The sequence below is a fragment of the Silene latifolia genome, chromosome 4 (genome assembly GCF_048544455.1).
Source record: "Silene latifolia isolate original U9 population chromosome 4, ASM4854445v1, whole genome shotgun sequence".
Taxonomy (NCBI): domain Eukaryota; kingdom Viridiplantae; phylum Streptophyta; class Magnoliopsida; order Caryophyllales; family Caryophyllaceae; genus Silene; species Silene latifolia.
The window spans coordinates 108,050,435-108,075,873 of NC_133529.1; the positions used below are offsets into that span (position 1 = coordinate 108,050,435).

General features: G+C 40.5%; 1 protein-coding gene across 1 annotated transcript in view; it reads left to right on the forward strand.

Annotated features, from left to right (window-relative positions):
- LOC141653773 (BTB/POZ domain-containing protein At5g41330) overlaps positions 1-25,012 on the forward strand; it is a 46,364-nt gene extending 21,352 nt beyond the window's left edge. The window contains exons 2-4 of the mRNA XM_074461620.1: positions 22,164-22,236; positions 24,026-24,250; positions 24,915-25,012. The gene's annotated coding sequence lies outside the window, so the exon portion shown is untranslated. The remainder of the gene's footprint in view (positions 1-22,163; positions 22,237-24,025; positions 24,251-24,914) is intronic.
- Positions 25,013-25,439: the final 427 nt, after the last annotated feature.

Genomic DNA, 25,439 nt, shown 5'->3' on the forward strand with positions numbered 1-25,439 from the left:
TAAGTTTATTCTCTTCAAAAATCGCCCCCTCACCCCGACTAAGTTTTTACATCATCCCTCCTTATCGACCCTCGGGATAGCTAGGGAGACGGAAGCTCTCTTTACGGGGTGTGGCATGAGGGGAATATTTACAATGCATGAGTATACTTACCCCCGCATCACTTGGGAATTTTTGAGTAGTCTACGGATTACAAAGCACCGGCAATCGAATATGGTGGCTACCCTTAGCTTTCGTCTCATGAACCGGGAGCACAATATTACTTTGGGTCGGTTGGCTAGCATGTTTGGGTTAGAAAATGCACCGTCACATAACCCACCCGCTGATTTTCACTATTCCCGAGTATGAAAAGCGATTTCGGGCCTTGATGATAAAGTTGGGGTGAAAAGGCCCGCGATTAGTTGCCACAACCCCGTCATTCGGGTGTGGCATAGATGTATGGGTTGCACCGTTCTTGCGGTGGATGAGCCGTGGGTGTTTAGAACCCACGAACTTGAAATATTGGGGTCCTACTTGTTCACAAAACACACCCCCTTCAGAATTAATGTGGCTCACTACCTAGCCCTTCAACTATCAAAGATTGCAAGTTCTCCGGGGTAAAAAGTCCCGATACATGTGGGTGGCATGATCACCCGAATTGCCCGTAATTTAGACCGTCCGGTAGACCTTTCTACCATGAATTGGATACCCGGGGACACTTACTTAACAAATAATTACTTGACCACAAACCTCACGTGGCTCAAAGAGAACCCCGACGACGGCCATGAGTATTGGCAAATTAATTACAAGAACTCTATCCGGCTTCCCAATGTCACCGCCGTTAAGATTGAGAAAGATAAGGATGATTACCTCCTCCCAATTCAAGCGGAGGCACCCGCCGACCAACCTCCCCCAAACCCTCCTCGTGTTTATTCGCGAGACCGTCGAGTGGACACCCCTTCCTCCCTTCAATAACAAATGCCACAAACCCACCAACCCCCACCTTGGCAATTCCAACAAGGTGAGGGGTCCTCTTCGGGCCAACCTTCTTATCCTCCCTTACCACCTTCTCTCACCGAGTGGATGGAGAGGATGGATATTGCCACGGCCAAGGCCGCTAGTGAGAGGGATACCATGGGGGCGGAAATTGGACCGTATTTACTATGATCAAGCCACCGGTACGTACCCGATCTACGACGACTTTTGTAGACGGGATTACGTGCCCTTCGATGCCCCCCACCCTTCCTACTTTGCATGGCCCGATGGGAACTACCCGAGAGCGGATGGGAGTATGGTCCACGGAGGTCTTAACCTCCAACCGGACTACTTTTCAGCCCCTATCTTTCCACCGGAGGGGCATGACGCCCATTGGGTAGGGGGGGTTCGACCCTACTTTGCTAGTGATGCGGGTACTTCGGGAGCCGGTGGGACCTTTATGGGAGATGCTTCTACGGGAGGAGAGGGCGGTGTTATGAACATGAGTGGAGACTTCACGGGAGGTCTCATGGGTACCGGCGGTAGTGGAGGTAATTTCACCTTCAACCCCGAGGATTTAGTTCCGGGCTCCGAGTTTAGCACCGGAGAGAACAATGATGATGATGATGATGAGATGGACTCCTAGTCCCGAGAGGCCGAGTTGGTGGCCTATTATCCTCCCTTTTCAATCCAAAGCCTTTGGTATGCTCCTCATATTCAATCCAAAATGACAAGTACGATCTCTCCCTTTTATCCAAATTCTCTCATTCACGTTTAATTTTTCGCATGCATTTAGTTGGTATTTCATTTAGTTGCATTCATATAGGATTGCATTAGATTTCAAATTTGTAATATATTGTTACATTTAGTAATTGCATTCACTTAGCATAAATTGCATTGTAATTTAAATATCGCATATAGAATAGAGCATGCATTGCATTCTTATTCTAAAAATCACAAAAAAATGAAAAAAAAAAATGAGAAAAACCCAAAAACATGTCTTTTCATTTTAATTTCCTCCACACATTTATTTCCATTTGGAAGTAATGTAAATAAATAAGTGTGGGGAGGAAATTCATATATTAAAAATCAACAAAAATATGTCTTTTTAATTTTTCAAAAACAAAAATATCCCAAAAATATGTTATTTTTCTTTTGAAAAATCAAAAATCCAAAAATATGTTCCTTTCTTTTTCTTATTCACTCCCTATGCTTTTGTCCATTGAGGACAATGTACATTTCAAGTGTGGGGAGGGAAATATCCACCCTTGTGAATATTGTCTATATTTGTTCATATCTTTATATACTTGTAAATTTAAGAAAAAGCAAGAAAATGCCTAAAAATTGAAAAATTTCTGAAAAATACAAAAATTTTGCATTGTATATATATGTTTGACTAACCTTTGGCATATGCATCTACCATTTGAGGCAAAGAGGAGCTAGAAGTCGCTTGGTAAACTCGTTCTAATCTCTTACTCCTTTACCGTTCTTTCTTTTTGTATCTTGTATATATGAAGGAGAATGAGATTTTGTTGCCTTGGGTGTCTCCATTTCCATGTGGATTGTTGGTATTGATTTGCTGCTAGGATTAGTCAATATTGTTGCATGTTTACCTTATGTTCATTTCCATTTCTCGCATGCATTTGTTTCACATGTAAATATGTGTTGTATTTCCTTCTTGTTGCATTGAGTTTGTATATAATTTTTTGAACAAAATTTGGTCTAGGAAGGGAGCATGATACCCTCTATGATGATATTGTCTAGGTCGTGTCTTTCCCCTCTTAGTGGCTTGCACCTTGTGACTTCCTTGTTGGGGTGTTTGCTTGCAAATGCCCGGGAAATGAGGCTAGACCGGAGAGTTTTGACCACCTTGTGAGACCATAGACCGTATACTAGGCCTAGATTTCGACATAGCTACTTACATGTGAGATTTAGAGCCTCCTTGGGACCGGTACATCTATACCCGGTCTCCCTTATGTGTGAGTAGGCTCCTTGCGTGGCATGTCACATCAAGACGCACAAGCATGGCGTCCTTTCCTTTTTAGACCATGAGATGTTCATTTGTATGCATATTTTGAAACAACTAGTTGCATTTCACTTTTGAGCCTCACATTGCCAAATAAGCCTATTTTTCGACCCTTTAGACTAGGTCCCGTTTTGATAACCCCTTTTGAGCTTAAACCTTTCTTTTGGCACCTACAAAACTAGCTACATACCATAAACAACCTTCCCTTATCAAGAAAGTTGCTTACATGTTGTTGGTTGTTTGAAGAAGGGGGTTTTGAGTCCTAGTTGATGATTTGAGTTGAAATAATGGTTCTTAATTTGGTTCGTTGTTGGAATAAGAGGTTTTTGAAATAGAAAAGAAAAGAAAAAGAAAATAGAAAAAGAGAAAAATGTGATGAAAAAAGAAAAATATTTGCACAATTACTTTGTTTGATGAGAAAAAACCAAGCAACACTCCTTCATCAATGGAGTAGAAAAAGGCGTTGCATGAATAAAAGGGGCATTTGATGTTTTTCCTAGGTGAGTCGGGTTTACACAATTTTTGCTTGATTTTGACGAGCCAATCTCTTGTTAGGGTGTAAACGTTGCTCATTGGTTGCAATAAGGTGATAATTTTCGTGTTTTTTCCAAAGTGAGTCGGGTTTGCACAATGTTTGCATTAATTCGGGAAACCAATTTTTGTTAGGGTGTAGACGTTACTCATTTGTTGTAATAAAAGTGGAAGAAATGGAATTTTGGCAACTTCTTGATGTGTACCTCCACATTTTTCCCAAAATGGTGCTTGCACCAATCCCGTTTCGTCCCGTCACCTAGCCCCGTTTCAACCCTTGTTTCTTTTATGCACATTTCCCTTTTTTGCATCTCATGAATGGTCTTGTAGGAGAGGATTCCATGTTAGATTGCGGGCATGTCTCACGAGTCGAGTAGTTGAGTGATTTTGGTTACTTTTTGCACAAAAATCACCCGTTCTAAAAACAAAATGAGAGATTAGTGAAAACCGTGAGGAAGTCGGTAGTCTTGGTCCCCTTAGTCATGGGTCAATTTGGTTGAATCTTGTGTGTGTCATGTAATTCTCGAAGGTTAGGCTTTGCTTCCCCCTTTCCCGCCTTTGAATTTGTTTCTTAGGCATTTGGTTGTCACATCGAGGTTGCTTGAGCCACCACTAGGGCATCGACACCCCGCCAAGACTATGAGACGGTATCTCCCGACCAAAACCTTTAATTGTTCAAAGTAAAACGGCCGCTTAGATGAGGAAAGCGGCTTGACTTTTTGTGATGCATCTTATATGTTGATTCATGCTTAATTGTTGGATGTGTCAAAAATTTTGTAGCAAGACCCAACTTGCCTTGCAATAGGGCATTCTCCCCTCATGGATGTCAAATTGCGAGTTGAAGGGGTGTTGAGTGCGCTAATACTCGATCGGCTTAGGTAGTAGTTTAGTTGAGTGATGCTTATATTGTGCACTCACTCTCCATATCTGTAATAATAGTGACTTGCACATTGGTTTTGGGACTTACTCGGGGACGAGTAAGGTTTAAGTGTGGGGAGGTTTGATATACGATTAATTTACTTCTAATTCCCCTCTTTCTTTTATGCATACCGACTCGTATCGAGTCGGTTTCGGGTGGTTTTCCTTGCATTTTGTGCCCAATCCCCGTACTTGTTATTTTGTGTATCCTTTTGCAGGAACCGATCCGAGTATAGAGGAATTGGGGCAAGAAAGGCATCCCATTCCCTTTACATGAAGAAGAGGTGAAGAAATGCTGATGGCAGTATAGAGGAACCGATCCGAGTACTTGTTATTTTGTGTATCCTTTTGCAGGAACCGATCCGAGTATAGAGGAATTGGGGCAAGAAAGGCATCCCATTGCCTTTACATGGAGAAGAGGTGAAGAAATGCTGATGGCAGTGTTCGCAACGGGGCCAAGCGGCCGGTCTAGCCACCGTGAGAACACACCCAGAGAATTGCCAAAGAAATTGAAGAATTGACACGAGTCTTTGTGTTTTGCAAGCGAAGGCGTCGCCCACCGGAGAACACAACAGACGAATTAATTGAAGATTTAGAGGAAAAGGAAGCTTGACCTCGCCGAGGGAGGAGCACCGTGAATGGTCAACCGGTATAACACACTTCAAGGAAGAAGAAGAAGACCTGAAGGTAGTGTTCACGGGCAGAGCCGGCAATGGTCCACCGCGGTAACACACTTGCCGGATGTTTTATTTAATTGCAGTTCGCGGTAGGTAGAGCGACAGTAGGTCCACCGGCGGAGAACGCAGCAGAAATGGGATTTGGGCTTTTTCTCTCTTTTCCTCCTCTTTTCTTCTTAATCTTATACAAGCCTATAAATACCCCCTCCTTAAACCCCTTGTACACACAACCCTAGATCTAAGAATATTTCCCTTTCCAAGTTTCAAACTTTGTTAATCATTTTGTTAATCATTCCTTAATTAGACTAGTTCTTCAATTAATTAGTAATTGGAGTTGGGTTGTAAGAAGAATTGAAGGTTCCCCTTTCTTTAATTTTCTATCCTAATTCCTTTCTTACTATTTGATTGGTATTATTTCTCTCCTTATTTTCATTTGTTTACATTTGTTCTTCCTTCAAGTTTGTTTGATTGTTTTTGATAAATTTGCATCTTTGTTGTTTAATTGTTGTTGTTTTCACCATTGTTAATCTTTTCATTGTTCATCTTTTCTTTATTTCTCTTTCCCTTTGTTCACCCTTGCTAGTTGTCCTCAAAGACTTAATCTTTGAGTTGATTGTGTCTTTTAGTTTGTTCATCCTTGTTATTAGATTAAACCATCTTTCCTCTTAATTATTGTTGGATTGTTGAATGTTTAGAAGTAGAATTCATCTTCCACCCATGTTTATGTTTAAAGACTCCATCTTTGTTGTTTATTTAGCCTTTAGAGACATGATTTGACCCGATATGGGTAATTTCACTAACTAATTATCATTAAGGCTAATTTGTGGGGGAAATTGGTGAGGGTAGTTTAGAGGATTTTGCTTGTTTAAGGTTTGGGTTTTGGGTAGTGTCGACTTGTGACCCTTGACCACCAACGGAAGTTGGTTAGGTTGTAAGTTGGATACCCGAAATTTGACCTTGTAACCGACTAAGGTTGAGACCGGAAGGGAGAACCGAGGGAGGGTGCCTCTAGACTAGCGTTTGAAATCGACCTCCGGAAGGAGGAGTGGGATGACCCGGAATACGATGAGTACTTAATGATCTTGACCAAATTCCTGACCTCCGTGGAAAAATGCATGTTTTCGTGGTTGTTGGGTTTTGAGTTAGGAATACCAACTTTCGAACCCGGGAGGGGGGTTAGTTGGAGTAGCTAGTGTCCTTTTGCGAACCCGGAAGGGAGGTTCTAGGCGAATTAGAGCCATCTCCCCCTTACCTTTCTACCCCTTTTGATTAGCCGAGACGATTAGTATGTGGAATTACTTATATTAGTGGGAGAACCGAGTTCTAGTCCTTCTCTTTATTTGATTTATCCCTTATCTTTTAGCTTGTTCTTATCTTGTCTAGTTTATAGTCTTTAAATTTGTTAGTTTAGTGCTAGTTTGTTACCTCCATCTTTGTTATTTATCGACTTAGCTAAGCTTGTGAATTAGAACGATTAGTACTCCACCTACTCCTTGTGGGATCGACCCTTTAAAGTGTACAACGATAAAATCGTGCACTTGCGAGGTTTAACTTGAGACCATCAAGTTTTTGGCGCCGTTGCCGGGGAGTACGGTTTGATATTAATCGTTTTTGTTCTAGTCGTCTCAAGAATTTTACCGGCAAGCTAAGGTCGAAGTGGTATGGGCCTTACAAAGTCAAGAAAGTCTTTCCACACGGAGCGGTGGAGGTAGAAGACTCGACCTCGGGAAAAGTGATAAAGGTCAATGAGCAACGGTTGAAGCATTACTTCAAAGGAATCGAGTTACAAGGTGATGAGGATCTTCTTTTAGAGGATCCAATTTACAAAGATTAAATCTCCAACAATGACTACGTCGAGCCATCGACATTAAATAACGGCAAATTTGTAAATATTCTATCCCAATTTAATTGCTTTCCTAGCGTAGTTTATTTCCGCAATTTATTTCCTTGCATGTTAATTTCGTTTAATTAATTTAATTTGCATTGACATGTAAAAAGCACTTGAGGTTTGTTAAATGATATAGTGATTTGCAAGAACCCTCTTGGAAGGCGTGCCCAAGAAGAGATGAGAGTCGGGTTTAATAGACAAGTTCATTGGAAGAAGCTTTGAAGAAGGGATCAAGGGAAATAGGAGCCACAATTAACTAAGTATTGAAGTTACAATAAAAAGAAACAAGAGCAAAAACTGCGAGGCTCAGCGCAGCCTGCGCAGAAGGCTTGCGCAGCTGCGCACGATTGCGCATGCAACCCCAACTTTTGCGCAGCCTGCGCAGGTCTGTATGCTCGGTTCTTTACCTTTCCAAATCCCGACTATTGCTTCATTCTATCCTCATTCTTCCTTAACAAAACCCCCAATACTCAATCTCATTCATTCAAACACTCATCCACTCATCCTATATCATCAACAAACCTCAACTATCTTCACCAAATTCTTCACCAAGTTCATCTTTGCTATCAAAAACACATTCACACTCCCAAATTTCTGACAAAAATCCCCCAATTTCCCAAGAACCCTAAATTTTCCGGGTTAAATTGAAGCTTTCTCAAGTGGATTTCTGGGTCACAAAGGGATTTTTATGCAACATTCTTCTTCATTCAAGGAAGTTTGAGAATTTTCGGGAAGGTATAACAACTTTCCTCCACTCTCTTTGTTTTCAATTTGTTTAATTCAATTTACATTGTGTAGTTGAGTTAAATCCTTGCTTGTGATTGATTATTGGGGATTGTTGGCAATTATTTTCTGTTAGGGAAGGCACAATTCAACAAAATTACCTTAAACAATCAAGTTTGTGCTAGTGCACACAAGGTGTTTGTTGAATTGCCCCATAGAAAATTTTTCAGATTTTGGTTGTTTTAAGTGGTTGTTTTTGAAATTTTTTTTGTAAGAAAGAAAAATGGTTTTCGGACTTGGAAAGGGGAAGTCCAAGAAAAGGGGTGAGTCCTCAACCCAAGCACAACCCGATGCACCACCACCACCACCTAAGCCTTTCCGGGGGGATGAAGGGTTAACCTCACAAGCCAAGACTTTCTTCAAGTTCCTTGGGAGCAAACCCTTGCCGATATCGAAATTCCTTCACCCGGGGACCTTGAGGGATATGGGTATCTACGACCAAACCCTTTCCTTCCTCACCAAGGTAGGACTAGAGAGGTACATGAACCTTCAACCACATACGTACCCCGCCTATACCTTAGAGTTCCTTTCTACCATCCAAATCACGGGGGAAAGAGAGAATGCTAGGTTGAGTTTTCGGTTGAACAAAATGTGGCACACTCTAACCTTCGAGAGGGTGAGGGAGATTTTAAGAATTACTAAGCCACCCTCCTCCATTAACCCACAAAGAACGGCCTTGAATGATACTTGGTGTGCACTTACGGGAAAAACTCACATGACAAATAATGACAAAACCTCCTCTATCACAAACCCCCCCCCCCCCCATCCGAATTCTTACACGGATGATATCTTGTTTCTTCTTTACGATGGGGGAACCCACAAAACTAAATGATGGGGTCCGTGAGTGCATTTGGGCGATGTTGCCCGATGGGGAGGGGGTTCCGGATTGGGCTAAGCCTTTTGTGGTTAGTGCATCAAAGCATAGAGAAAAGAAGGGGAGCATAAATTGTGGAGGTTTGGTCACTCTTTTTGTGGCTAGCTTGGTTAGTGCTATTCCCGATGAACAACCTTGGGTGTGGGGGAATAATCTTTACAATGAGGCGGGGTTGGTGGAGACCCATATGATCCATGCCTTGGACACGGTCCCATGGAGTTGCTATTGGTTGGGGGAAGGGGGTGTCCAATATATGAGGCTATCAATGAATGGCCCCCTTCCAAGTGGACCAAGAGCCCGGGATTTCTTTTGTCCCGCCGAGGGCAACCTCCCCAACCCACCCCCACAAAGAATGCGCAAGAGAAGAGCGGTTAAACCATCCCATGGCCCCCAACAAATGGAAGAAAGAGAAAGAAGAAGAGGTTGACTATACACTATGCAATTAAGAATAGTAGTAAAGGGAAGTAAGGGTCGAACCCAAGAGAAGGGATTAAGACTAAAGCTTGAATTGTAAACTATGTGGCAACTAATTAGGATTCTATTAACTAATTAAGACTCTAACAACAATTAAGACTTACTAACTAAGTTTATCAACAAACAATGGTTATGAACAATGGTAAACAAGTGGTGATATAAATGGAGAAAGGCATTTGATTGGAAACAAGCATAACAAAACTAAAGATGTAAACTTTCCTAAGAATCAAAACAACAAACACTTGATATGCAAAGAACAATAATATGAGAAAGACTTGGTGCAATTCTCTCCTTATGCAACCAACAAAGGTAAAACTTGACTCTTTTGTAATTCTCTTCTTATTATCCACCCAATACTCTCAAATCAAGATATTAACATACACAAATTAAACCATCCACGTATATCCTTCAAGTTTGACCAACAATTCATTAAACCATGAATGCAAATCAAACATGAGAATTGAGAGTTGTGCCAAGATAAGAAGCTAGGATCAATTCTCACAAGATTAAACCATACAAATGAGAAAAGACATGAAATTTCCTACTCATTGCAAAAATCCTTTAAACCAAATCAACATACAACAAGCTTGCTCCAATTAATCCTAGATAGATTAAACCATTTCTCTAGAATTTGCAATAGTTGGGTAAATAAGATGCAAGAGTGATCAATTCATACATTCATCTACTCAACATAAGAAATAAGCATAAGGAAAGATCAATAGATAAATAAAATGAGATTAAAATAGTCTTACAATACCAAAGTTGGAAACTTTGGATGAATTACACCAAGCAAAGAAGGATTTAGCCTTCCATAATCTTGTTACAACCCACAAATTGAAGAAAGATTAACATAAAATTAGAGAGAGTTCTTGTCTTAATTATTACAAGCTTAAGATTAAAAACAAGCATCTTTTTATGAGAGTAGGAGTCCCCCTCTAAGATCTCATAATGTGGGTATTTATACCCTTGGCTCTTCAAACGCATTACGAAATTGTTCCAAACTCTCCAATCTTGGCCCTTGTTGTTGTTGCCAAGAATGGGAGCTCTCAACCCTCCCACTAATCTCCTTCAAAGTCCCTCGGGTATCCTCAAAGTATTGGAACATTTGATGTTGCCATGGTTCCAAGGTTGGAGTGGAGGAACCCCCGGCCTCATACATAGGGGTATCTTGAGGCGGTTGGTAGGATGAAGATATATGTGGGGTAGCATGAAATCCCCCCTCAATGATCTCAACCTCTCTTAATTCCATTTGTTGGGGGCCATTGGATGGTTCAACCGCTCTTCTCTTGCGCATTCTTTGTGGGGGTGGGTTGGGGAGGTTGCCCTCGGCGGGACAAAAGAGTCAAGTATTACCTTTGTTGGTTGCATAAGGAGAGAATTGCACCAAGTCTTTCTCATATTATTGTTCTTTGCATTTCAAGTGTTTGTTGTTTTGATTCTTAGGAAAGTTTACATCTTTAGTTTTGTTATGCTTGTTTCCAATCAAATGCCTTTCTCCATTTATGTCACCACTTGTTTACCATTGTTCATAACCATTTTTTGTTGATAAACTTAGTTAGTAAGTCTTAATTGTGGTTAGAGTCTTAATTAGTTAATAGAATCCTAATTAGTTGCCACATAGTTTACAATTCAAGCTTTAGTCTTAATCCCTTCTCTTGGGTTGGACCCTTACTTCCCTTTACTACTATTCTTAATTGCATAGTGTATAGTCAACCTCTTCTTCTTTCTCTTTCTTCCATTTGTTGGGGGCCATGGGATGATTCAACCGCTCTTCTCTTGCGCATTCTTTGTGGGGGTGGGTTGGGGAGGTTGCCCTCGGCGGGACAAAAGAAATCCCGGGCTCTTGGTCCACTTGGAAGGGGGCCATTCATTGGTAGCCTCATATATTGGACACCTCCTTCCCCCAACCAATAGCAACTCCATGGGACCGTGTCCAAGGCATGGATCATATGGGTCTCCACCAACCCCGCCTCATTGTAAAGATTATTCCCCCACACCCTAGGTTGTTCATCGGGAATAGCACCAACCAAGCTAGTCACAAAAAGAGTGACCAAACCTCCACAATTTATGCTCCCCTTCTTTTCTCTATGCTTTGATGCACTAACCACAAAAGGCTTAGCCCAATCCGGAACCCCCTCCCCATCGGGCAACATCGCCCAAATGCACTCACGGACCCCATCATTTAGTTTTGTGGGTTCCCCCATCGTAAAGAAGAAACAAGATATCATCCGTGTAAGAATTCGGATGGGGGGGGGGGGGTTGTGATAGAGGAGGTTTTGTCATTATTTGTCATGTGAGTTTTTCCCGTGAGTGCACACCAAATATCATTCAAGGCCGTTCCCTGTGGGTTAATGGAGGAGGGTGGCTTAGTAATTCTTAAAATCTCCCTCACCCTCTCGAAGGTTAGAGTGTGCCACATTTTGTTCAACCGAAAACTCACCCTAGCATTCTCTCTTTCCCCCGTGATTTGGATGGTAGAAAGGAACTCTAAGGTATAGGCGGGGTACGTATGTGGTTGAAGGTTCATGTACCTCTCTAGTCCTACCTTGGTGAGGAAGGAAAGGGTTTGGTCGTAGATACCCATATCCCTCAAGGTCCCCGGGTGAAGGAATTTCGATACCGGCAAGGGTTTGCTCCCAAGGAACTTGAAGAAAGTCTTGGCTTGTGAGGTTAACCCTTCATCCCCCCGGAAAGGCTTAGGTGGTGGTGGTGGTGCATCGGGCTGTGCTTGGGTTGAGGACTCACCCCTTTTCTTGGACTTCCCCTTTCCAAGTCCAAAAACCATTTTTCTTTCTTACAAAAAAAATTTCAAAAACAACCAAAATCTGAAAAATTTTCTATGGGGCAATTCAACAAACACCTTGTGTGCACTAGCACAAACTTGATTGTTTAAGGTAATTTTGTTGAATTGTGCCTTCCCTAACAGAAAATAATTGCCAACAATCCCCAATAATCAATCACAAGCAAGGATTTAACTCAACTACACAATGTAAATTGAATTAAACAAATTGAAAACAAAGAGAGTGGAGGAAAGTTGTTATACCTTCCCGAAAATTCTCAAACTTCCTTGAATGAAGAAGAATGTTGCATAAAAATCCCTTTGTGACCCAGAAATCCACTTGAGAAAGCTTCAATTTAACCCGGAAAATTTAGGGTTCTTGGGAAATTGGGGGATTTTTGTCAGAAATTTAGGAGTGTGAATGTGTTTTTGATAGCAAAGATGAACTTGGTGAAGAATTTGGTGAAGATAGTTGAGGTTTGTTGATGATATAGGATGAGTGGATGAGTGTTTGAATGAATGAGATTGAGTATTGGGGGTTTTGTTAAGGAAGAATGAGGATAGAATGAAGCAATAGTCGGGATTTGGAAAGGTAAAGAACCGAGCATACAGACCTGCGCAGGCTGCGCAAAAGTTGGGGTTGCCTGCGCAATCGTGCGCAGCTGCGCAAGCCTTCTGTGCAGGCTGCGCTGAGCCTCGCAGTTTTTGCTCTTGTTTCTTTTTATTGTAACTTCAATACTTAGTTAATTGTGGCTCCTATTTCCCTTGATCCCTTCTTCAAAGCTTCTTCCAATGAACTTGTCTATTAAACCCGACTCTCATCTCCTCTTGGGCACGCCTTCCAAGAGGGTTCTTGCAAATCACTATATCATTTAACAAACCTCAAGTGCTTTTTACATGTCAATGCAAATTAAATTAATTAAACGAAATTAAACAACTTGGGCCAATAGAACCCGCACTCTAGGATCTTCCGTGCCATTCTATGAGGCCCAAAGTGACCCCCACAAGCGTACTCGTGGCAATGTTTGAGGATATATGGAATTTCTACATCCGGTACACAACGCCGAATGACTTGATCTTGGCACATCTTCCATAGGTATGGTTCATCCCATATGTAGAATCTAGAATCGGCATTTATCCTATTCCTTTGACTTGATGAGAGTGAGGTTGGAAACTTATTTGTTACCATATAGTTGACAAGGTTAGCATACCAAGGCTCAACGGCCTTCATAGAATATAGAGATTCAAGTGGTAAGCTACCGTCCACTACTCCCATGGTCTTTACTAGATCCTCATTGATGTGAAGCCTACTCAAATGGTCGGCTACCACATTAGCACTCCCTTGCTTGTCTTTGATCTCGATATCAAACTCACTCAACAAAAGAACCCATCTCATTAGCCTTGCTTTGGTGTCTTTCTTGTCTACAAGTTTATAGACTTGTGGTCGGTATAAATGATGACCTTGGCACCCCAGAGATAAGCCCGGAACTTTTCAATGGCATACACCACCGCCAAGAATTCCTTCTCCGTGGTGGTGTAGTTCCGTTGAGCATCATTCAAAAGTGAAGAAGCATATTGTATCACATGAGCAACCTTCCCGTCCCTTCGGCCTAAAACCGCGCCAAGGGCATAATCACTAGCATCGGTCATGATTTCAAAAGGGAGGTCCCATCTTGGAGCTTGAATTATCGGGGCCGTCACAAGCTTTTCTTTCAAAGAATCGAATGCCAACCTACACGCATCATCAAAAACAAACTCCACATCCTTGTGCAAAAGCTTGCACAAGGGGTAAGCAATCTTGGAGAAGTCCTTAATAAATCGACGGTAGAAGCCCGCGTGTCCTAGGAACGACCTTATATCCCGAGTATTAGTAGGATATGGCAAGGTTTTTATCACTTCAACCTTAGCCACATCCACCTCAATCCCTCTCTTTGAGACTATGTGACCTAACACGATGCCGCTTTTAACCATAAAGTGACATTTTTCGGAATTCAACACAAGGTGTGACTCCGTGCATCGTGATAGAACCATAGTTAGGTGGTCCAAGCAAGCTTCAAAATTGTCTCCATGGACGGTGAAGTCGTCCATGAAGACCTCTAAGACTCTTTCTACAAGATCCGAGAAAAGACTCACCATACAACGTTGAAATGTACCCGGAGCATTACACAAACCGAAGGGCATCCTTCGGTATGCATATGTTCCGAAAGGGCATGTGAATGTTGTCTTGGATTGATCCTCCGGACGTATGGGAATTTGAAAGTATCCGGAATATCCGTCCAAGAAACAATAGAATTCCTTCCCCCGTAGCCTCTCTAGCATTTGGTCTAGAAAGGGTAAAGGGAAATGATCTTTGAAAGTCACGGCATTTAGGCGGCGATAATCGATGCAAACTCTCCACCCGGTTTGAATCCGGGTAGGAATTAAAGCTCCTTCTTTGCCCTCGATTACCGTCACACCACCCTTTTTAGGTACACATTGAGTGGGACTTACCCATTGAGAATCGCTAATGGGGTAGATGATTCCCATTTAGAGTAGTTTGATGATCTCTTCCTTCACCACCTCCATCATTGATGGGTTCAATCTTCTTTGTGGTTGCCGAACCGGCTTTGCTTCCCCTTCCAACCGGATCTTGTGCATGCATACGCTTGGGCTTATCCCCTTAATATTCGCAATGCTCCACCCAAAAGCTTCCTTGTATTTGTGCAATACATCCACCAATCTCCTTTCTTGATCACCCTCAAGTTGGTTTGAAATTATGAGGGGTAGAGTGTTGTTTTCCCCAAGAAAAACGTACTTCAAGTGGTCGGGGAGTGGTTTTAGATTGGGGGTGGGTGGCTTAATAATGGATGGGAGTGGTCTTTCGAGGGAGGCCTCTAGGGGAAGGAATTTGGATTGGTAGTCATAAGAAGAGGAAGAAAAACAAGACTTCGGGGAGCTGAGAACTGCGCAGGCTGCGCAGGCACTTCTACAAGACCCTTGGGGTGAATTGTAGAGCGGTCCGCCAATTGTATCACAACATTGGTAGACAAGGGAGGCAATTCTAAGGTCTCATAAATGGAATAAGGCATGACATTAATAGAGGACCCCGAGTCTAGCATAGCTCTAGCAAAAGCTTTGCCTCCAATTGAGCACAGTATAGTTAGCATGCCCGAATCATCACACTTTTTAGGAAGATTTCGTTTGAAAATTGCCGAGACATGCCTACTAACCGTAACTCTTTCAACCCCTTTCCTTGGCTTCCGTTTAGGGGTGCAAAGTTCTTTGAGAAACATTGCATACCTAGGGACGGAGTTAATAATAGTAAAAAGAGGGATGTTAACCTCACATTTCCTACAAGTCTCATAAAGATCGGAGTCTTTATCAAACTTCTTGGGACTTGTGAGGGCACTAGGAAATGGTACCTCCGGTTCATATTCCTTTTCAATCTCTTCAAGTTGATCCTTTGTGTTGGTGATTCCTTTCTTTCCTTTGTCAATGCTCAAAGGACTCTTTTCTTCTTCCTCATTAGCTTTTGAAGATGTCCCTTTCTCTTGTTCAACCACAAGCTCTTCTTCAATTTTCTCTTCAATTTCAATTACCCTTTCTTGTGACTTGCCCCTTCTCTTCTTCTTGGGAGGAGATTCTAAAGTTCTCCCCTTCCTCAATGTCATAGCACTAGCATTCTCTCTAGGAGGAAATGTAGTGGAGGGGATAGAAGTGGAATTCCTTTGGTTTTGCTTGGCAAGTTCTTGGGCAATTTGTCCAAGTTGGACCTCAAGGTTGGCAACCTTGGCATCACTAACACCCTTGTCGGCTTCAATCTTGTCAAACCGCTTGTTTGTTTTAACTTGCTCTTGCAAAATGTTCTTAAGCAAGTCTTGAACACTTGGTTCCTTTTGAGAATTGGTGTTGTTACCTTGATTGCCAAATTGGGATGATTGACCTTTGTTTTGGTTTCGACTTTGGTTGTTGAAATTTCCATTCCTATTTCCTTGAGAATTTGAGCCTTGACCTTGTCGGGAATTTTGGTCCCTCAAGTGGTTGAATTGGCCATTCACAAAGCTCTTTGAGGTGTCACCACCCCAACCAAGTCGAGGGTTGTCTCTACTTCCAACATTGTAAGTGTTGCCACTAGGGTCATAATTGTAATATCCTCCCCCGGAAGGATTCCTAGCATTGTAATTCCCATAACCCATTGCACTTACATTTTCCACACCAATTCCTTCTTCAATCATAATGGGGCAAGCTTCCTCCAAATGAGGACCTTGGCAATAGTTGCATTCCACTTGATTTCTTTGACCTACCCCCCATCTTTGTTTGGATTGTTCACCATCATGTTCTTCACTAGGTGAGTTAAGTCGTTCACACTTTGCTCAAGATTTTGAGTAGATGAGGAAGAGGTTCCCATTGAAGATGCACTTCTTGATCCCCTTTGACTTCTACCATAATTTCTTGTGGTTGAGGCAAGTCTATCTAGGATTATTTGGAGCAAGCTTGTTGTATGTTGATTTGGTTTAAATGATTCATGCAATAAGTAGGAAATTTCATGTATTTTCTCATTTGTATGGTTTAATCTTGTGAGAATTAATCCTAACTTCTTGTCTTGGCACAACTCTTAATGCTCATGTTTGATTTGCACTCATGGTTTAATGAATTGTTGATTAAACTTGGAGGACATACATGGATGGTTTAATTTGTGTATGTTAATATCTTGACTTGAAAGTTTTGGGTTAAAAATAAGAGGAGAGTTATAAAAGAGTCAAACTTTACTATTTGTTGGTTACAAAGGAAGAATTGCACCAAGTTCTCTTAATTATTGAATCATCTTAGTCACCAAGTGTTTGTCATATTGCTTGTTAGACTAAGATTGCAATTTCATTTTGTTTCATGTTACCAATCAACTCAAAAACCCCCCTTTATCTATGTTTATCGATTGTTGGTCATTGTTGATAACCATTGTTTGTCTATAACCTTGTCTTTAGTAGTCAATAGTTTACAATTCAAGTTTTTAGCTTAAAAATCTCTTCTCTTGGGTTCGACCCTTACTTCCCTTTACTACTATTCTTATTGCATAGTGTAGAGTCGAGTTTGGTTTATAAATTGTTAATTTGTCTCGTTGTATTTTGTCGAATTTCTATTGAGATCCTCTAGAGTCTCTTCCACGATGGAGTTGGCAAGGTTTAACCATAAAGGGTTCTCCTAAAAGAATGATAGATGGTGATATACGTGAAAAATGCCTCTGATATCAGATGTATAAAACTCCACCATGTAGAGTTATTTACAACTCTAGAAGATCCTAACTGTCGAAGCTATATTTGAGTCATCCTCGAAATGCAAGTCATCGATTGTTGGGCTGATTATCTGTTGGTGATTTAAGAGTAATTACCGGTTTCATTTTGCGTAATTAAGGTTGGTTCGTTAGTGGGTAATTTCTGAATAATAAATTGCAAGTTCGGGAAAATACGGAGAGTATACTTGCATAATTATTTACGGAATTACGGTTTAGCATTCGGACGAATGACTATGACGGGGGTCTCTCTGCCCGGTCAGCGAGTCTGGGTCCAGGGGCGAAGCGCCCTGGTTTAGGGGTTCGGGGACGCAACGCCCCCGAAACTTTGGAATTAATTAAATATCGCGGGAAACGGAACTTAATTCCGTGTCTACACTGAAAAGATAATTAATTAATTTCAGGGGAAACTAATTCAATGTATTCCTGGTTTTGAAGAGTTGCAACTCTTCAGAATAACTTCCCTCCCTTCCCTGTTTCCCTCTCTATATAAACAAAGAGGAAGAGAAGAAGCAGGAACATAAAAAAAAATAGAAAATTCTTCTGACATCAACAAACGTTTTACAAACTACACACAATATTTCTATATTACGTCTCTGATCTTTGAGTGCCAAAGACAGAGGGGACCGTCTTATCTCAATAGAAAAATTCGGTATAACCCAGGCACAAGAATAAGGGTCGAATTATTCTATTAGGAAAGCAAGAGTCGATTCGGTCTGTAATTGTTTGTCAAATTTATTGTTCGTAATAATCAATCCCCTAACAATCTAATAGAATAATTATTTCGAAATCCTTCAAGATAGCGAATGTTAATGACAACGAAGATTAACTACGGAATCCGTAAGCAGGACGATATTGACCTATGAAAATTAGGGAGTTTTGTTTGTGGTTTGGTACAGATGAAAATAGGATAATGATTTTGGAAAAGTTGTGGGTTTTTGTTCGGTTGTCTATTCTTCATGGGATGATGGAGAGGAATGGGAAGACCAATATGGCAATATTGGTTTCGTAAGTCTGGTACCTTGGCTTGGAAAAGAAGTGATGTTGCAAATGGTAATAGCACGTATCATTTTGTTGGATTTGCTCTCTTACCACCAAGTTGGAAATCATGTGCAATTAAAAATTGATAAGTACCCTTCTTTTAATTTATATATCGTTCGATGATATTTTGATGATGCCAATCATTCAAATGATTGTTCATTGCATTTCAGTGTTTATAAAGCCCATCTACGGTTATCAAATTAAAGTAGAAGCGTATAGTTTATGCGGGACTACTACATGTTATTTACATTTGTTTGACTGACATTGGATTAAAATATAGTAGTGACATATAATATGTATAATATGATGTTTGTTCTGATCACCAAAATGCACGAGAAAGTATCCACGGTCTCTGCCATATTGTGATGGGTTAGTATGAATCAATTCTTTGATCCATATTTTTTTTTCTGCAAATATTGAATTTTGTAGATCACAAGGATATTGGGGCATAGTTTTGCATGCATAATTGCATTAATTGTTCAGACCTTTTATGATATGTATTATGACTATCATGAGAAAATGATTATTACTCTGTTTTACTTGCATGGTAACTAATCTTGTTATGTTTGTAGAATAATGACCATAATATTAAGATTTTCTTTAATCTGAGACAAATTAGTACGGAGGATGTATAAGATGTATTCTCGTTACATAATGACGGTTGTATATTGTGCAAGTTTGTGAGATGAAGATTAAATATCAAGTTTTCAGTTTTGTTAATAATTGATCTCATGCGTGAAATACGAATCTTTGTTGACATGTTTTGTTGAACATCTGATAAGTGATGTTAATCATGAACTTGTCTGGCATTTATAATGCCAAGTCGCCATCCTTTCGTAAACAAAGATCGATGCATTGTGTTTGACTTGAAAATTTAAATCATTTTGTTGTCCATTTGTACTTGCTGGTTGTAACAAGTTAAGCTATGGATATATAAAGTATTCCAACTTTTGGCATGTAAGCATTGATAATCAGATATATTTGAGACTAAGCATTGGCGGTCTAATTGATGTAATTTATCAATTTGGTATAATTTTGTGGGTGTTTAGTTTGACCCATGTATATTGTATGTCGTAAGCTACTCGATTGTTAAATCTATAAAGTGAGAGTGTATACTCTCCTTGATACGATTTATGGGATTGCAAGATTGAGCGATATTATACGGGTGCTCGTACGACTCAATAACATAGTATATTGTTTTGAGTTGTGTAAAGTTTCGGTTTTATGGTGACTTGAGACGCCCTAAGTTGGTTTAAGGAATAGAAGGAGACTCACCCATGAAAAGGGACTTGTTTTATGTCAATTTCCGTCGCATTGTTATTTTTACTTGTGTTTTATTTGGGGCAGGTTTAATGTGATGGGTATAAATTTCAATATTGATAAAAGTTATTTATTGACCTTGTATGGTGTATGTCATGTTAAATAATTTTTGATATACATGTTTATGTTTATAATGTGAAAAAGTTTAAAGTTCAAAACTTGTAATTGATTTTACCATATAATCTCGATTTTACCATATAATCTCGAGAGTGATGGTTTGTAATAACCATGGGGAGATTATGGAGTCATGGTGGTATATCCATGTAAGAGGTAAATCAACAATGTTGAATGTACAACTATTGACAAGTCCGGTTATGGAGTAATCATTTGTTATAGGATTAATGACAAGTCGATCTTTGGTGTAGACCAAAGATGGACCAAAGATGATTTACCTTATAAAAGGTGATTCTATCATCGTGTTCCTCTATGAAGGACATGGGGGTGGTAATATGATCCTTGGTATTAGGATCAAGTGTGAATACTCCTAAGAGTTGAGTATGACGGTTTTATCCAATAGTGAAAGTAGAGTCATGACTCGGATTTTCACAAGGGCTTAATTATTGCGGTTTGACAAGTTGTGTAAGTATACTAGTATAGCTAGTACTCATCTTTGGCAAAGAATTAAGCAAGTGTGACAATGTATAAAGTAAACCATGAATTATGGTTTGTCCTATGTCAATTTTCCTTCGGTTTTAGAGGGATAGTATTTTGCAAATTGAAGTACCAAATGTAGAAGGTGATTTTCTACTAGTGGTAGTGTATTTTACTTTGGAAAGTATCATGAGTATATGGACTTCCAAGAAGCGAAATTGCATTATGAGTTTGACATTGGTGTTAGTACGCGTAGTGTTAGCATAGCCGGTTAAGGCTAAGTAGCTAAGGAAATTAATTAATCTACGGTATTACTTAAAAGTATTAGACCAATTTCATCCTTGAATTTTGATAGTGAATATCGGTGCACCAGGGTATTTGCTATAACACGGTCTATGGACTATCATAAATGGGGATAATCTCGGTTGCCTTTTGTGAGATCTCAGTTTTAGTTGATCACTTTGCATGAAGGGTCAATTATGGACTTGGTTATAAAGTCGGTTGACGGGATGAGACTAAAACTCGTATAAGATCCTTGGCGATAGGATACCCAATTCCCCTCTAATACAACGTTAGAGGCTGAATTCAATGTGGAAGGCCTATTGTTAAGAGATTGAAGCACACAATAATTTATATCCCGAGGTGTGTGCTTAGACTTGCATGTTGTAAGGTTTATCTTTTGGAAAAGTTTATTTGCAAGGACACGATGAAAAGAATCAACCTATATGAACATGAAGTACATCCGCTTCAAGGGAGTATGGGTTTGACTCCCGATATGTTCATGAATAGATATGGGACACTAGGCTTGTAATTAAGTGTCGGTTTATGTAATTTTTAGAAGTAAATTAGTTTATGTGTGAGTTATCTTCATGTATTCAAAATGTGTAGGAGGGTTCAATGCTTAGTCACACCCCGATACTCGAATATTTGGAATGTGTAATTTCACTAAATGAAAATTCAATCTTCGTGACATTTTCATTTATGCATAAATTGGTATGTTTGTTAGCTTATTTAATCTTGAATTACGCTTAAATGGGGGAGGATTGTTGGTGATTTAAGAGTAATTACCGGTTTCATTTTGCGTAATTAAGGTTGGTTCGTTAGTGGGTAATTTCTGAATAATAAATTGCAAGTTCGGGAAAATACGGAGAGTATACTTGCATAATTATTTACGGAATTACGGTTTAGCATTCGGACGAATGACTATGACGGGGGTCTCGCTGCCCGGTCAGCGAGTCTGGGTCCAGGGGCGAAGCGCCCTGGTTTAGGGGTTCGGGGACGCAACGCCCCCAAAACTTTGGAATTAATTAAATATCGCGGGAAACGGAACTTAATTCCGTGTCTACACTGAAAAGATAATTAATTAATTTCAGGGGAAACTAATTCAATGTATTCCTGGTTTTGAAGAGTTGCAACTCTTCAGAATAACTTCCCTCCCTTCCCTGTTTCCCTCTCTATATAAACAAAGAGGAAGAGAAGAAGCAGGAACATAAAAAAAAAATAGAAAATTCTTCTGACATCAACAAACGTTTAACAAACTACACACAATATTTCTATATTACGTCTCTGATCTTTGAGTGCCAAAGACAGAGGGGACCGTCTTATCTCAATAGAAAAATTCGGTATAACCCAGGCACAAGAATAAGGGTCGAATTATTCTATTAGGAAAGTAAGAGTCGATTCGGTCTGTAATTGTTTGTCAAATTTATTGTTCGTAATAATCAATCCCCTAACATTATCCACAGAAAAACATATGGAGGGAAGGATATAGTTTTAGGTGTATTCTAGCTCCCTGTTGGCTGTCACAGCTGTGGATAACATTTGATCTGGATACAATGTGAATCACTTAGTTTAATACTTGCTCTTGTTCTTACAAGTCGTATTTAATTGTTATGACACGACACAGATGAGACTCTGAATTCTGAATCACTCTTTGGATGGATTGAGGAAAGCATGATGTTTAAGATGTGACCAAGGCGGCTCAAAAGCTTTGACTAATTTCAAAGCAAAGCACACTTATGGTATCTTGAGCTCTTATTTTAGCCACCACAAGCTCAAACTATAGAGAGGCTTTTGATGTCATGGTAATGAGCGTGGTGTTTATGTTTTATTACTAGTTGATTAGTTTTTTTTTTTTTTTTTGACAACAAGCGGAGAATAGCTTACATTATTCCAAATGTTACATAGTAGGCTATTCGACTAAGTAGCACCAGAAACCTGACAACCAAATCTAGTACTACCAAGCCATTCCTAAAAATTACATGAGAATTAACAACGATAAAAACAACCACAAGACAACCTAAAACTAGAGCATCGAGGGCATGTTGGTGAAGGAAGGAGGAATAGCCACAGGCCATAGAACAAACTTCATACACACGAAATACCTCCAAATACCGTCGATACAAACGAGCCGCAGAGTGACAATAGCAAGGTGTACTTACACTCTTGCGAAAAGAGCGTAGAAAGACAAAGTGGTAAGCAAGACAACAAAGTCCGCCACCGACGGAGATAAAACTCCTACACCTTAGAGATCGAACCCTCCGATCGTAGGACCAACAGATCAAGAACTCCGACATGTAATGTCCAACACGAACACGAACCCACGAGGACAGGACACCCATGCTCATAGTCGGTTGCGAAGAAACCATAACCCTTAAAAGGATAAGATACACGACACTACGAGCTACCCCAAAGATTAGAGGACAGGACACCCATAATCCAAAGGAGGTTTTTATTAAAAATAACAGAGAAAAGAACAGCAACATGAAAGATGAGACATAGGCCACCGAAGCCATCCAACCCAACGCCTCATCCAACCCAACTAAGACCAACCCGACCACACCTCAAACAGACACCAACTCCAACACTGACCCACTCCACACCAGATCAAGGCGTAAGCAACACAGCAACCAGGGCAATCAAAAGAGCAACCCGCCAACACCAAAAAGACACAAACACCAACGGTGGTCACCGGCTCACCCAGACGAAACCCCCACAACAACACCAAAAACACATTCAAGCAACCACACAAAGGACCATAGACCCAGGCAGAGAACAAAAACACTCAAAAAGGATCAAGGACACTCCAACAAAACCCGTTTCACCAAACAGCACCTCCCAGGACCACCGCCAAACAAACAGCCAGACAAAGAAAAGGAGCTACACAGCCCGACACAAAAAAGAAAAGGGGCCGATAGGTGGGGGGAATGGGGGATCACCAAATCAGTCCCAAGACAAGCCCACAAAGAGCAACAGAGAAGCAGACGGATGAGCTATGCTCATCGACACATACGGAGAAACAAAACAAGAGAGCCAACCCAGAAGTGGGGGGAATGGAGGGATCACCCCTGCGTTGGACAACAAAGACGACGGTGACAGGACAAGGGGACAGAAGGGCGGGAACGACAGTGAACCAAAATCCTAACCCGATGGGTAAAACCCATCTCAAAGACAGAAAAAACCAAAGCAAAACAACCTGGGAAACAACCATACCGGGGGTGGGGGAAGAAGCCAAGGGCCGGGGATCACACCCCGGAGATGCGAGCCGGAACGAAAGAGACGAGGGATAGGAGAACGTCGGGGAAAGGGAGAACCACCGAGAAACCACCACAAAGAACAACCACAAACACCCAAAAACAACCCCGGAGCAGGGAAACACCGAAGATCAGCGACGGAACGGAATCAGTGAGGAGAGGCGATCAAAAGAACGAAGAGATGGTCATTCGCCGGAGATGGGCCAAGGGACGACCCAATCTCCGGCGAAAGGATGGCAGCAGGTGGGAGGATCGAGTGTGGACGGAGGCTCAATTAATTAGGGTTTTGATTTGGGTTTTTTTGGGGGAAAAGGGGAGAGAGTTTTTAGAGGGAGAAAGCGTTCAGTAAATAATTCTTGAAAAAAATATTAGTTGATTAGTTGATTCTAAGTAGTTTCACAAATATGCAATCAGCATTAGTAATGAGTTTGACACAAGCTAAGGCGTAACCAAGGACTAGACATGATCAATGTCATGCTGTGCTACTTGTCTCCTCAAGCATCAATGCCAGTGGCGGATGCAGGATTTGACTAAAGGGGAGGCACACTCAAAAAAAAAAAATTGCGGACAACTTTTATACATTAAAATTTTTTCATCGTCAATACATAATAATATAATCGTAAAGAAAAAATATATCAACAAACCCTAAACGGCTAAACCAAATACCAACAAGCCCAAGTGCATTATTTTAGAGGGAATATCCATTTTCGGCGGTAGAATTGGGGGTCCTGTGTAAAAAAAATTCGAGAGACCCCTTCAATTTCATATATTATCGTCATGAAAATAGTAACAAAATTAACCAAAGAGTACCATAATCTTTATTTATAAGACAGTGGGAAATTTTACATGGAACTATTTCTAAAAGTGTATAATTCTATAGATATAAAAATATATATGCTTAACAAACAATATTAGTATGCAATTGGTGTGTTGGACAATCATTGAATATACTAGCCTAACGTCCCAGGTTCGAACCCTTGTAGGGTCATTTTGAAATTCAATTAATTAAATCTAATTTTGAACATACAAACAAAATAAGCCAAACCTAACCATAGTGAGATTCGAACACGAGACCATCAGGGAAGTTTATAAGCCTCTTACCACCAGACCAAGAGCATCATCATGCTAAAAATAGGCGCTCTAAATATGTAAACATAGATTTTCAGTTTTTTTTTTTCTTTTTTTTTTCCGTCACGTGAGGGCACGTGCCCTCCCCCCCCCCTCCCCAAATCCGCCGCTGATCTATGCCACAATATCCCAGGGTCTTCTAAGATAATGTCTTGTACTTGAAAGTACTTGCTGCAATCTGACATTGTATTAAAATCACTTTATTATTGTAGAGTTATGTTTTGGTCAAAATTTAACCTCGGCAAATTGTGGTTATACCAGTTCGTATGTTGAAAACCTCATCTAAGTTTGAGACATTTGGGAAGTAAACGAGGTTCAAATTAGCCTTCGACTTGACTGCTATCTGTTGAGATATTGTGGTTTTAGAATTTAGATACGAGTTTGCATGATATTGTGCTGGAGAAAAAACCTTAAAAATTGGCTATCCAAGTGATGTTGATGTGTACTGGTTTTTGGCAAACTTGGCTCAATATATACTTTTGGTTGAGGTGGAATGTTGCTAGAGCATGCTTGATGGCTGATAATCAGTTTGAATCGCAGTTAATGTTGGCGGTCATGGTGCCATTGCCACACATGGGCACTCCTCTAGCACACAAGTGGTGTATATGCGTATGAATTATTCACTAACTCATCTCGTTAACAGACGACACACGACTGG